General features: G+C 41.9%; 1 long non-coding RNA gene across 1 annotated transcript in view; it reads right to left on the bottom strand.

Annotated features, from left to right (window-relative positions):
* Positions 1–14,310, bottom strand: part of LOC107033633 (uncharacterized) — a 16,601-nt gene continuing 2,291 nt past the window's right edge. Inside the window, exons 2-3 of the long non-coding RNA XR_012072250.1 lie at positions 12,243–12,283; positions 1–342 (exon numbers count right to left, since the gene is read on the bottom strand). This is a non-coding gene — a long non-coding RNA (uncharacterized lncRNA). The remainder of the gene's footprint in view (positions 343–12,242; positions 12,284–14,310) is intronic.

Here is a 14,310-nt window from a genome sequence, read left to right on the forward strand (position 1 = left end):
ACCTTGAAAGACTGTTTTGAATGATTGTTTTCTTGCTATTTGAGAACGTCCGTGGTGAGTAAGTATGGATGAGCAGGGCCCTGGTCCACCTTATAGGCCCCTCTAGGGTATATTTTACAAAACTGGGAGATCTTCAGCTCTGCTCCCATAAATGAAAGAAGATGATAATTTTTTTTTTTATTATTGTAACACTGTGTGGGCTCAGAATTCGCTAAGATCTGGAGAAGAATGGCCCCTAATGGGTCTACTGTTACATCAAAGTTGGCCTTCTGTGATTGCTTCAGCTTCCATCTTTGTGTGTGTCAGTATCTGGATCCAAATCCTGTTCTTGTCCTGGTTTTGCTGAAAGTAAGACATGTGAATGTGAGCAAATAAGACATTTTATATATATATACACATATATACTTTTATCTATTACTGTTACGTCTTTAAACTGAAGAGTAGATATTTGGAAACAGGGGGAAAAAAATCCCTGAAAATTCAGGGGGCTGTATCCAGTAGGAAAGTAGGATATATATTTTGAGTAAAAGAAGGTATGATGACTGGAATTGCACTTTGTTGAGAAAAAGAATTTTTTTTCCCTAAAGCTGGTTGTTTTTAGACGAGAAACAAATAGGCAAACTAATATGGATACAGAAAGTTGTGAGAAGTTTGTAGAGACAGAACCCTAAAGAAGGAGTTCTATGCATAGTTGGGCTGAGATTAAACTTAATTAGGTAAATGGATTTTGTTGTTAAAAGTAGGCTGGTGGAGGAGGGTGTAGCTCAAGTGGTAGAGCGCCCGCTTAGCATGCACAAGGTCCTGGGTTCCATCCCCCTGTCCCTCCTCTAAAAATAAACAAACCCAGTTACCACCCTCCCCCCCGCCAAAATGAAAAAAAATACAATAATAAGTAAATTTTTAAAAAAACGAAAAAGAAACTAATATATAAAAAAAAATAAAAGTAGGCTGGTGCAGGACTGGATTTGGTTCCTCTCTGTTAAGAGAACAAGTTTGCTTAGAATGCTTTGGATGACAGACTGCAGGAAACTTCTTGGTATTTTTGACAAACTTCTATCGAATTCTATTTAAAGTTCTTTTGGCTTCAGCTGACTCTGGGATGCTTTGGAGGGCCCCTGGGGCACCTCACAGAAAGATGTTTAAACTAACTAGGGAGGGCTGGTATGTTGAATTGCACGGGAGGCACTGTCAAATACTGACGAGCCTCCTTGGCTCACGTGGTCGGGTGAACGCTGTTGATGCGGACATTCTAGAAATCGTGTGGCACTTCTGAAGTTTGGGTCTGTCCTGGTATGATGCCGTGAGTCATCGTTCTGGTTGTTGGAATGTTGTGTGTTGATTAAGCATCTTTGTCAAAATTATTGTGACTGGATCTTTTCCTTGCCTTTTAGGGGTTTTTCTTATTCATAAGACAGCTGAGCGCATGCGTTGCGGGACTGCTTCATCTTCGAGAAGATTTGGGGCTCTGACAAATACCGGTTTCTTTTAAATCGGACTGCTTAGCTGTTGGATATTAAGGAGTCTAAAGAAAACTCCAAGTTCATGGAACTGTTAGTAAGAGGGATGGATTGCACAGGGTTGAGCGAACTGATGAAAATGGTTGCAATTTTTTGGTTTTGTCTGAAATATTCCTGAATTTTGATCTACTTTTTAAATTGAACTGTTTACCAAATGTTTGTCTCCCTATCAATGCTTGTGTAACGACTGGGTGGAAGTGATAAAATGTATGGCCTATAAATTGTTTCCCTGTTAACGTACCTCTGAGCCTGTTCACGGTATCTGATTAGTTTAATCAGGCAACTATGAAGCCGGCCTAGCACCGAGGCACATGACTTGAACCTGGGACAGAAGCCATCATCCCCTAGTATTAAGGGACAGATATTTTGATCATCTATTGAAAAATGTATTATCAGAAGGGAAATGATGGGAAAATCTGCCACGTATTGAGGTAGGGGGCATCATTCTGGCTTATGCATAGTTTGACTTAAACTTTACTGACCGAAAGTGGCCTGTTTTGTGGCCTTTTGGACACACACTGTATATCTGCTTCGGTCTGGAAGAGGGGAATGCGTTTGAAAGTCTAAACGGAGTAGCTGTGGTTCAGACATCCAAGGTAAAACTAGGTGGCCATCATAGACGTGATTGCAGATGTGTTCTTGTATTGGTGAAAACTCTCATTTTCATCATCAACCAATCAGAATTGTGCGCAGCTGGTCACAGACTCTGGGACCCCTTCCTCAGCTGGCCTTTAAAAACACTCAGCTGGAGTGCGGAGGGTGTAGCTCAAGACGTAGAGTATATGCTTAAAATGTAGGAGGTCCTGGGTTCTATCCCCATTACCTAATTACCTCCCCCCACCAATAATGAAAATAAAGAAAAAAGAAAACACTCAGCTGAAACCCTTCAGAAAGTTTGGGGTTTGAGGGGAATGAGCCATGGGTTTTCCCTGCTCAGCCCAGCAATAAACCTTTCTCTACTCCAAACTCAGACATTTCAGTATTTTTTTGGCCTCACTGTGCATTGGGCACATGAACAGGTGTGAAGTTGTAACTGAATTTGAAGAAGGGAGATGGGATAGGATTTTCTGCCAGAGAGGGTGGAAGAGTCCATATTTGTCACCAGAACTTACAAGAAGAGGCTACTGGTCCCTCATGACACCTGGGGGTATCAGGGGCAGGTACGTCCACCGGCCCAAGACGAGCACGCTTCCCCCTGCCCACTGCTGCTCCAGGTGTGGTCCTTAGCATCCCGTGGCATCAGGAAACTCAGAGACCTGACTCTCCAGTGAGCTAACCAGCCCCAGGCAAGAAGGAGGCCTTGGGGCAGGGCTCAGCTCCGAAACACGTGTCCTGGGACTCTGGAGCCAGGACACAGAGGGGGCAGGGACAGGGAAGCAGAGCGGGAGTGGAAGGAAATGAGCTACCTGCATTCTGTGAAGGCTCAAAATGACTTATTAAAGGAAGCTCTTGAGGGTGGAAAGGGGGGATTGTGAACAGCCTTGCCAAGACAACCAGAGGTTCAAATGTGCACAAAGTCTATTTGTCTTGCAGACAGTCCATTTCTCCCACATCGGAGATACAGAACGGCAGAAAAGATGTTCGAGGAGCCAACCAGAGTTCTGCACAGAGAAGCTAAGAATGGAAAATCATCACCTCTTGGGTTCATGGTTCCTTGCCTTCCAGAGCCATAGCAACGTTCTTGGCAACTGTGGCTCCCAGACCTCATAGATTTTCTGTGGTTAGAAGAACATGGACCCTGGAGTCAGGCCAGCCAGGGCTTGTGTCCCAGCTCCAGCACTTAGAAGCACTGCTTGGCCAAACTGCTTTACGTCTCTGAGCCTCAGTTTCCCTGTCTGTGAAATGGGGGTTATAATACTTGCCAGGTAGGGGCTGTTTTGGGGAATCAACAGAAATAGAATGTAGATCAGCTGTCACAATCATCCTTATTGTGACAATGCGTGAGCTTGAAATCTGGCCTAGAGTTGGCAGTCCAAAAATATCTGTGGGATGAATGGTTGTCAATCCGTAGAACTGCTGCCAAGTACACAGAATTCCTGAGGGATTTAGAATGGGTTCCCAGTGGTTGGTGTAGCAACTTTACATTTCACTAATGCATTGTTGTTACCATGGTTACTGTAGCTACAGAAAACTGCGTAGCTTCCAAAGAGCACCTGCATGCTTTCTCTTATTCAGTTTCCTAGTGACTTGCTGAAATACGCACGATTATTCTTACCTTAAGAATTAGAAAACTGAAGTTCAGGGTCAAGGACTGCATTGCACAAGGACACACAGCCAGGAAGCAGCACAGCTGGGATCACATAACCAAAGAGGACTTATTGAGACCTACTATGTGCCTAGCACTGGCTTCATCTCATTACATACTTTATCTAGTGCAAGTCTTATAACTCAGGCATACTTAACCCCAAAGGGAGCCTTATAACATCCAGGTTCACATGGCCGGGGAGTGGCAGAGTCAAAATGAGAACCTACTTGTGTTTAATGCCAAAGCTTGAGCAAAAAGGGGAGGAGGTCATAGGGGAGAGGCTGGGGTGAGTGGGTGAGACAGAGCCCAGCTCAGAACAGAATTCCAGGGAGTCATACCCTTTATAGCAATTTCCCAATAGTCCCATTCAGGCTGGGAGCTACAGCCCTGGTTGGGGAAACTGAGGCATCTCAGCCACACAGGCTGTACCAGGTCAGCAACCACACAACCTAGAATTCAACAAATTCAATAAACCACAATTCATTCCGGAGTCTGTGGGCTGGTGGACTGGGCTGCCCTAGGGTCTCAGTGGTCTCAGGGATGAAACAGTGATTCAAGCTGAGAGGGACAGGAGGGGGGCAATGATGTGTTCTATATGTTCTTGAAGAAAGCTGACTCTTTAGGGAAGCCTCACTCTTGTGCCAGTTTCCCCAGTGTGTTTCCTGAAATATCTAGTTTCAAAAAAGGAAATTCTATCATGAAATAAGCTTGAGAAATGCCATGGCCCATTGCTGCATCTTGGATTGACAGAATCTTCAGTATATTAAAGGCTCTGATAAGTCCTGTAGCAAAGGAATCGGTTACCTTTTTCTTAACCTGGAATTTCCTGCAAATACCTGATGGGAACATTTCTTCCTCATTTTTAAAAATAATTTTTTGAGATAATCATTTTCACTAAGCTCTTGATTAAAATGCTGGAATGGCAAGCACTTTAAGAGGCACAGCATTTCTTAAAATTTTCCCTTTTTCTTATTTTTAACTGGAATGAAGCCTTAATTTTTGGCTCAGGAAATGGAAGTAGGCAGCCTCAGGACCACTGCACTGCATGATTTCAGGGGACTGTCCCAGCACGGATTCCAGCAGAGCATCATTCTTTGTACTCCACGTGCTCTCTGTATGAACAGAGCCTCCTGGAGTTGTGTGAGGCAGCAGCCCTGAGCAGCATTTATCATCAAAAAGAGAGTGTTCTGAGAGAGCCTCCTTATCTCTGGGACCTTTGTATGTTCCCTGTACTGCCTCGCAGGGGACATTTTCTAAGAGTAGGCACAAGTGAAACCTTATTTAGCACCTGGCTCTGGAGCCAAAGGAAGAGCAGCCAAGGCCAGACTCCCTCACCCCGTGGAAAAGAGGCAGGAAGGTCATCTTGCCTCTCAGTGCAGCCACAAGAAGCCGCGTGGACTGAGCTTGACACACAGTGGGTCGGGCAGGTCCTGCTGCCCTTACTTCCTCCCATGACAGCTCTGCCAGGGCCTGAAGTCCTCACTGTCAGAGTCACCATTTTGGCCCATGGATAGTTTCCAGGCCACAAGCCTCTTTGCCCCCGAGAAGAAAGACCGTCTTGGGTCATATTGTCTCTGAAAAGCCAAAGGTGACATTAGTTAAGGTGTGGCCCAAAGAATTAACATGTGAGGTATTGGCAAACGTTGCAAGAAGAGAGCAGTTGCATGCTTACATAAGTTCAGGCTGCCTGGCATCCTGCAGACCCTGTGTGGAAAGTCACAGAACACAGTCCAGAGCTTCTGAGGGAGAAAGGCTTTGACTTATCTGTGCGTAGAACTGCTATTTATATTCACCAGGAATGGGAAACGCTAGGCATGGGAGACTTCGTCAACTATCTGTCAAGAACCACGCGTACAGGAATGTGCCATGGGGACAGGGAGAAAGTTCTGCCAAGAACATGACCACGTGGACTCAGATGGAAGACAGACAAGAGCTCGAGTCTTGTCTCCCAGTTTAGAACGGTGCAGCTTTGGGCAAGTTCCTGAACCTCCCTTGGCTTTGAATTCCTTGTCCATAAACTAGGAAAAAAAAAAAAATAAGAGTTCCTATACAGGTGGTTTTTGTGAGGATTAAATGAGATTAGTGCACAAGGCAAGTGTTCAGTAAACAGTTGCAGCCATGATGACTGAGGTTGTTACTGTTTTTTTGTTATTGTTTATGGAGCTGGGATGGAGAGGGAGAGGTAGGTGGCAAGAAGTGGAAGGAATCATGAAAGATGTGGAGGGAAAAGACCAAACACACAGGCAGATCTTGGAGATCAGGTTCAGTTCTAGACCCACCGCAAAAAAAGTGAGTCACGTTAATGCTTTGGTTTCCCCGTAATATGAAAGTTACATTTATACTATACCGTAGTCTATGAAGTGTGCAATAGCACTGTCTAAAAAAATGTATACCTTAATTAAATACTTGCTAAAAAAAAAAAAAAGCTAACCATCATCTGAGCCTTCAGTGAGTCCTGGTAGTTACATCAAAGATCGCTGATCAGAGGTCACAGTAACAAATATTATAAAGGTCAGGAAAAAACTTGAAATGTTGAGAGAATTAGCAAAACGTGACACAGAGACATGAAATGAGCAAATGCCGTTGGAAAAATGGCGCTGACAGACTTGCTCAATGCTGGGTTGCCACACTCAAAAAAAAAAAATTACAGTATCTGCAAAGCACAATAGAACGAGGTGTGTCTGTCCACTTCACTGCCTTCGCCCCAGCATGCTGTCATCAGGGCTGGAAGAGGCTCCCCTTGCCTATGAAGTCAGAAAACTGAAGTCCAGAGACACAAAGAGACCCCGCAAATCCGACAATGAGTTAGTGTCGAGCCAAAAATTTATTCCTTAACTGTTCTCACTGAGCACCTATTCTGCTATGTGGAAGCAATTTGCACAAGTCAAGGAACATGCAGCACACACCGGAAATCTCAGGCTTGGAATTTATCTTCTAGAAACTTTAGCAAAATGTTTTCAAGATAAATATTGAGGGCAGACCAGAAGCTAATGGGATGGGCTGTTTACAGAGGGTAGGTGCAAATGAGGTTGAAAGAAGGGGAAACGGAAACGGGGGTGGAGGAGAGAAAGACATTTGGACAGAAGTGGCATTTCTCTGACTTTTGGCCAGCTCTGACTCAGAGGACCCTGGCAAGGCTTCACACCCCCCAAAGCTAACTAAATAAACAGAAGCAACCCGGACATCAGGGGAACCTCCAAAGTTACACAAATGGTGACAGATGAACCCAAAAGTATGACAAATGAATAGCGCCACCACACTGAAGGCAACAGGGAAGAACAGCACTAACTCAGGCAACTTTGGGAAACAGTTATTCTGATTGGATATAGACAGAAAGGCTGGAAGGCTAAAAACAAAAAGGACTGTACACGAATTTGAGTTCCAGCTAGCAACTGTTTCCACCGAAGTCTGGGTTAGCAATTCTGAAACTGCTTAATGTGTATCCTAGGACTGAGCGATTAAGTAAATGGATTGGGGAGTCAGATTTCACACTGTTGGAGAAAGGAGTTGGAAATAAGCAAAGGAGGAAGGCTAGAATGAATTCTGTGGTGCTGGAGTAGAATCAGAGGTATCAGTATGAACTCTTGGCCATCCATTCATTCATTCATTTATAGAGAGAGAGAGGGTGGCTATCCATCCACCCACCCATTTATAGAGAGGGTGGCTATGTATACATCTATCCATCCATCCATCCATATAGAGAGAGTGGCCATCCATCCATCCATTTATATAGAGAGAGTGGGTGGCTATTCATCCATCCACCCATCTATAGAGAGTGTGTGTGAGAGAGAGAGGATGGCTGTCTATATTTCTATCTATCTAGAAGGATACAGATGTAAATACAAATGTGTGTATGCATGTGTAAGCATAAAATATACATACATAAAATATTTGCTAGCTCTGCCTGCTGAGAGGGCGTAGAATCGATGACACTCTGTCTTAGTCCATTTGGGCTGTCATAACAAAACATCAGACTGCGTGCCGTATAAACAACAGGAATTTATTCCTCACAGATCTGAGGGCTGGGAATTCGAAGATCTAAGTGCCAGCAGATCTGATGTCCCGTGAGGACCCACTTCCTGGTTCACAGACAGAGCCTGTCACTGTGTCCTCACGTAATGGAAGGGGCTGGGAGCTCTCTGGGGTCTCTTTTCTAAGGGCTCTAACCCCCTCCACAAGGGCTCCAGGACCTCATCACCTCCCAAAGGCCCCACCTCCTAATGCTATCACCTTGGAGGGTCGGATTCCAATATGTGAATTCTGGCGAGGCTCGAACATTGAGACCACAGCACACCCCAATAGCAATGAGGGCACTTGGTGACCAGATTTTCATTTCTAAAGGCTATTCTCCAATAAAAGGAAGCAGGTCTCCTGGGAAAAATTGTTGATTCCAGAGTTAGGGAAGGGAAGATACAAGATAAGCCTGGAACATTTTGTGGTGTCAGAAAGCAAAGAAGGACTCAAAGTTTATGACAACATGAGCAACAAAATAAATAATGATGTTAATAGATTATGACTCATGGAATAAAACAAATACTCAAGTTTTGGTGCTCAGTGACTAAATAGATGAGGGAAAGGGGGAGGCTTTTTCCTATAGTAAATGTCCAATGAACAAACATAGAAGGAATAACAGAAATAGAAAATAACCATTGGGCAAACACCACAGTATTCACCGAGGCAGGCAAAAATCTTTGACAGATGCTAAAATCAGTGGGCCAGCGTGTGATGAGAAACAGGATATTTGCATCATCACAAGGTATCTCCCTATAAGACACTTATTAATTACAAAGGATAAATAGTCATTTTATGGGGGGAGAAATATGGCCGATGCCGTCCTGACCCAAGTGAGCAGAGTTTGCATCATGCCAAGTCATGTGGACATCACGACACTTCTGATATGCAGTACTGGGGAGACAGTATCACCCCCATGGTATTCTTGCCCAAAATGCACAGCATCATTTAATCACGAGAAAATGCAAAATGAGGTACATGCTACAAAATAACTGGCTGAAACTTTCCAAAGCTGTCAAGGTCACGAAAGACGAAGACTGAGAAATTGTCACAGATTGGAGGTACCTGAGGTGACATGACAACTAAATACAATGTGGGATCCTGGACTGGATCCTACTAGAAAAAGGACATGAATGGGGAAACTGTAGATTCTCTTGTGTGTGTGATGTTCATTTCCTGATCTTGGTAACTGTGCTGGGGTTATGTAAGATGTCAGCCTTAGGGGAAGCTGGAGGAAGAGCGTATTATTTTTCATAACTTTTCTGTAGGTCTAAACTTATTTCAAAAGAAAATATTTTTAAAAGACAAAAATAAAAAAAAACGTTCTTGGCAGCATTTGCTGTGGTGAAAAACCGTAAACAAGAAAAAGCGTTCATCAGAAAGCAATATTTATGTGCATAAAGCTTTTTTTCCTTGGAAGAACCACAAGAAACCAACAATGGGAGATGTTGGAAGGAGAGTCTCCGTTTTCAAGGTGTGGCTGTACCATTTGCATTTTCTAATTATATTTTTCAAACGTGATTTCAACATTGATTGGAAGATGGGATTATACGTTCTAGGACATTTTGATTTCCTCCTTCATATTTCTTTGTATATATGTTTGAATCTAATTTTTAAAAATGTTCTGGGGGTGGGGAAAGGAGGTAATTAGGTTTATTTACTTGTTCATTTATTTTTAGAGGAGGTATTGAAGATTGAACCAGCACCTTGTGCATACTAAGCATGCACCCTGCCACTTGAGCTATATCTTCCCCCCTAAATCTTCTCTTTATCTTCTGTGGTTTTAATTGAGCATATAATATGGTTCCATTGTCTCCCCTCTCTTAGTATCTCAATTATGCTATTGTAAAATTTTTCTTTAGTGGTTCGCTTAGAGTGTGCAATATACATTTACAACTCATCTAAGTCCACGTTCAAACAACACTCACAGGTAGTGACGTTACCTTGTAACATTGTATTCCCTGTCCCTCCCTCCTGTCCCTGGTAACATTGCTGTCATTCCTTCCCCTTAGCCATCTGCTACAATTACCCAGTACATTTTTGCTATTATTACTTTGAACAGTTATCTATTAGATCAATTAAGAATAAGAACAACCAAAGATTTTGTTTTACCCTCATTTATCCTTTATTGTTTTTGTCTCTGTGTATATATATATATATTTTTTAAAATTTTATGTCTGTTATGTTTTTAAATGTTTAAGTTTTTTAACTGAGGTATAGTTGATTTACAATATTATATAAGTTTCAGGTGTACAATGTAATGATTCCCAATTTTTACAGACTATATTCCATTTATAGTTATTATAAAATATTGTCTAGATTCCCTGTGCTGTACAGTATATGCTTGTAGCTTATTTATTTTATATATAGTAGTTGGTATCTCTTAATTCCCTACCCCTGTCTTGCCTTTCCACCCTTCCCTCTCCCCACTGGTAGCCACCGTTCTCTATATCTGTGAGTCTGTTTCTTTTTTGTTATATTCACTAGTTTGCTTTATTTTTTAGATTCCTCATATAAGTGATAACATACAGTTATTTATCTTTCTCTGTCTGAATTATTTCACCAAGCATAACACCCTCCAAGTTCATCCACATTGTTGCAAATGGCAAATTTTCATTCTTTTTCATGGCTAAGTAGTATTCGTGTGTGTGTGTGTGTGTGTGTGTGTGTGTGTGTGTGTGTGTGTGTGTGTGTGTGAGTGTGATCTGAAAAAACCTTTCTGGCTGGAGAGAGGCTGCCCCTCCCTAGTCAATTCTCAGAGATAACATAGACAGCCCAGCCAAGAGCCTGCCTTTCAAATGCAAACTAAGCAATCCAGGGCCCTCACCCTTCTAACTGGCTCCCACACCCACAGAGATGGTCTCTTCCTCTGCCTTAATCATCCTGGGACCAGGTTCCAGGCAACCAGAGACTCCCCCAATAGCCCAACTACCCCAGCCCCAAATTATTCAAACTAGCCCATCTTAAACCTTTACTCTGCCCTGACGTGCCTTTCCTGTGGAAATCCCAGTGAAAGCTGTGGCCTCAGTGCTCCCCTGTCTTTTTTTTTTTTTTAAACATTTTTTATTGATTTATAATCATTATACAATATTGTGTCAAATTCCAGTGTAGCCCTCTGTCTTGAATTCTGCCTTCTGCCCACCCTGGTGTCACTCGCTTGTGGCCCTGCCTGGGGTGCATGCTTCCCGGCTCTAGGACATGTGACTGTAATAAACTGTTTCCCTGAGCCTCTCCCTTGTCTCCCCTTGTGGCCACACCTGACTGACCACATAAAAGAGTCACACACAGCCCTGACATACTTCTTTTCTTTATGTAGATTCGAGTTTCCCACCCACCTCATTTCCCTTCTCTCCGTAGAATTTCTTTCAGCATTTCTTGCAAGGCAGGTCTGCTGACTGCAAACTCCCTCTGTTTTTGTTTGTCTGAGAGAGTCTTTGTTTCTCCTTTACTTTGCAAGGATAAGTTTGCTACATACAGAATTCTAGGCTGGTGGTCTTTTTTTCTTTAACATGTTAACTCTTTGACTTCACTCTCTTTGCACTTAACTCCTTTCTGATAAGAAGTCGAGTATCATTCTTACCCTGCTCCTCTTCGGGGAAGGTGTTTTTGTTTCTGGCTTCTTTCAAGATTTTCCCTTTGTCTCTGATTTTCTGCAGTTTGAGGATATGCTCAGGTGTCCATTTTGGGGGAATTTATCTGCTGGTTGTTCCCTGAGCTTCCCGGATCTGTGCTTTGGGGTCTGTCATGAACTTTGGCAAATTCTCAGCCAATAGAATGTCCAAAATTTCTTCACCTTTCTCTCTTTCTTCTCCTTCTGGGAGTCCCATTACACACCTGTTGCACCTTTTGTAACTGCCCCACAGTTTGAATATTCTGTTCCCCCCCTTTTTTCCCAGACTTTTTCCCTTATATTTTTATTGAGATATACTTGACATACAGCACTCTATAAATTTGTGTATGGCATGATAATTGGAGTTACATACATCATGAAATTGAGGTGGGAAGCCCCATAAGACCAGCAGGACCCCTAGGCAGGGCCGCTGGCTCTCCTCCCAGCACCCTCCAGTTCCCTGGCCCAGAGGCTCTATCTCACTTTTTGCCTCTAAAGCGGCTAACTTACACCTAGAATTCTATTGGTTCCCTGAGCTCACTTTCCTTCACTCCTGATTGGTTGTTACTCTCACTTCTGATTGGTCCACTTCCCTAACTTCTGATTGGTCCACTTGTAGTACTTTATTTGCATGGAGTTCACTCCTGATTGGTCTATTTCTACAAAACTTGTTGCTGGTTGGTCAACTTCTGTTGTACTTTATTTGCATATGATGTTGCAAAGTGTAAAACTGGCAGCCTATAAAAGGCCTGTGTAAACCTACAGTTGTGGTCCAGAGCTTGAAATATTAATTCCTGTGGGCTCATTGGTGTAATAAACCTGAGTTCTCCAACTCCCCAAGTGTTGCTTGGTCTCTTACCTGGATCCAGGTTGCTGTCACAACTGAGCTGTAACACCGAGCTGTAACAAAATGATTGCCACCATAAGTTCATGAACATGCATCATCTCACAGATATAAAATTAAAGAAATAGAATATTTTTTTCCTTGTGATGAGAGTTCTCAGGATTTACTCTCTTAACTTTCATATATAACATACATCAGCTTAATTACATTTATCATGTTGTACATTACTTCCCTAACTCACTGATCTTATAACTGGAAGTTTGTACCTTTTGACTGTCTTCATTCAATTTCCTGTCCTCACCCCACCCCCCACCCCACCCACTCTGGTAGTCACAAATCTAATCTCTTTTCCTATGAGTTTGTTTGTTTTTAAAGTATAAATGATCTACAACACTAGGTACACAACATAGTGATTCGATATTTCTATACATTTCAAAATGATCACTGCAATAAGTCTAGTTATGATCTGTCACCATACTGTTTTCCACAGTAGCTGCACCAATTTACATTTGCACCAACAGTGCACGAGGGTTCCCTTTTCTCTACAACCTCACCAACCCTTGTTATTTGTTGTTGTTGTTGTTGTTGTTTTGATAATAGCCATTCTGACAGGTGTGAGGCGACATCTCACCGTGGTTTGATTTGCATTTCTCTGATGATTAGCCATGTGGAGCATCTTCTCGTGTGCCTGTTGGCCATCTGCATGTCTTCTTTGAAAAAATTTCTTTTCAGATCTTTTGCCCATTTTTCAGTTGGGTTCTTTTTTTTTTTTTTTGATATTGAGTTGTATGAGTTTGGGATATATTTTAGATATTAAACCCTTACTGGATATATCATTTGCAAATATCTTCTCTCATTCAGTAGGCGGCCTTTTTGTTTTGTTGCTAGTTTCTTTTGCTATGCAAAAGCTTTTTAGTTTGATGTAGTCCCATTTGTTTATTTTTGCATTTGTTTCCCTTGCCTGAGGAGACAGATCCAAAAAACTTTACTAAGACTGATGTCAAAGAATGTACTGCCTACATTTTCTTCTAGAAGTTTTATGGTTTGGGGACTTGCTCTTTAATCCATTTTAAATTTATTTTTGTGCAAAGTGTGGGGTGATTCTTTTGCATGTAGCTGTCCAGTTTTCCCAACACAATTTATTGATGAGCCTGTCTTTCCCCATTGTATATTCTTGCCTCCTTTGGCATAGATTAATTGCCCATATAAATGTGAGTTTATTTCTGGGCTCTCTATTCTGTTCTGTCAATCTGTGTGTCTGTTTTTGAGCTAGTACCATACTGTTTTGATTACTGTAGCTTTGTAGTATATCTTGAAATCAGGGAACCTGATACCTCCAGCTTTGCTCTTCTTTCTCAAGACTGTTTTGGCTATTTGGGGCCACTTGTGTTTCCATACCAAGTCTTAGAATTATTTGTTCTAGTTCTGTTAAAAAAAATTTCTTTGGTAATTTGATAGGGATTGCATTAAATCTATAGATTGTCTTGGGTATTATGTTCATTTTAACAATATGAATTCTTTCAGTCCATGAGCACAATAGATCTTTCCATCTGTTTGTGTCATCTTCAATTGCTTCCATCAGTGTCTTATACTTTTCCAAGTACAGATTTTTACCTCCTTAGTTAGATTTAGTCCTAGGTATTTTATTCTTTTTTTTATTTAATACAATTGTAAATAGGATTGTTTTCTTAATTTCTCCTTCTGTTACTTCACTGTTAGTATATAGAAATGTAACAGATTTCTGTATATTAATTTTGCATTTTGCAACTTCACTGAATTGGTTGATGAGATCTAGCAGTTTTTTGGTGACATCTTTAGGAGTTTCTATGTATAGTATCATGTCATCTGCAAACAGTGACACTTTTATTTCTTCCTGTCCAATTTAATTTCCTTTTGTTTCTTTTTCTTATTTGATTGCTGTGGCTAGAACTTCCAATGCTGTGTTGAATAAACATGGCAAAGAGTTTTTTTCCTCTTTGCATTTCAGTTTGGGATGTTTCTATTGACATATTTTCAAGCTCACTTATTCTTTCCCTGGCTGTGTCAAGCCTACTCATAAGCCTTTCAAAGGCATTCTTCCCTT

This window comes from Vicugna pacos, chromosome 4, assembly GCF_048564905.1.
Source record: "Vicugna pacos chromosome 4, VicPac4, whole genome shotgun sequence".
Taxonomy (NCBI): domain Eukaryota; kingdom Metazoa; phylum Chordata; class Mammalia; order Artiodactyla; family Camelidae; genus Vicugna; species Vicugna pacos.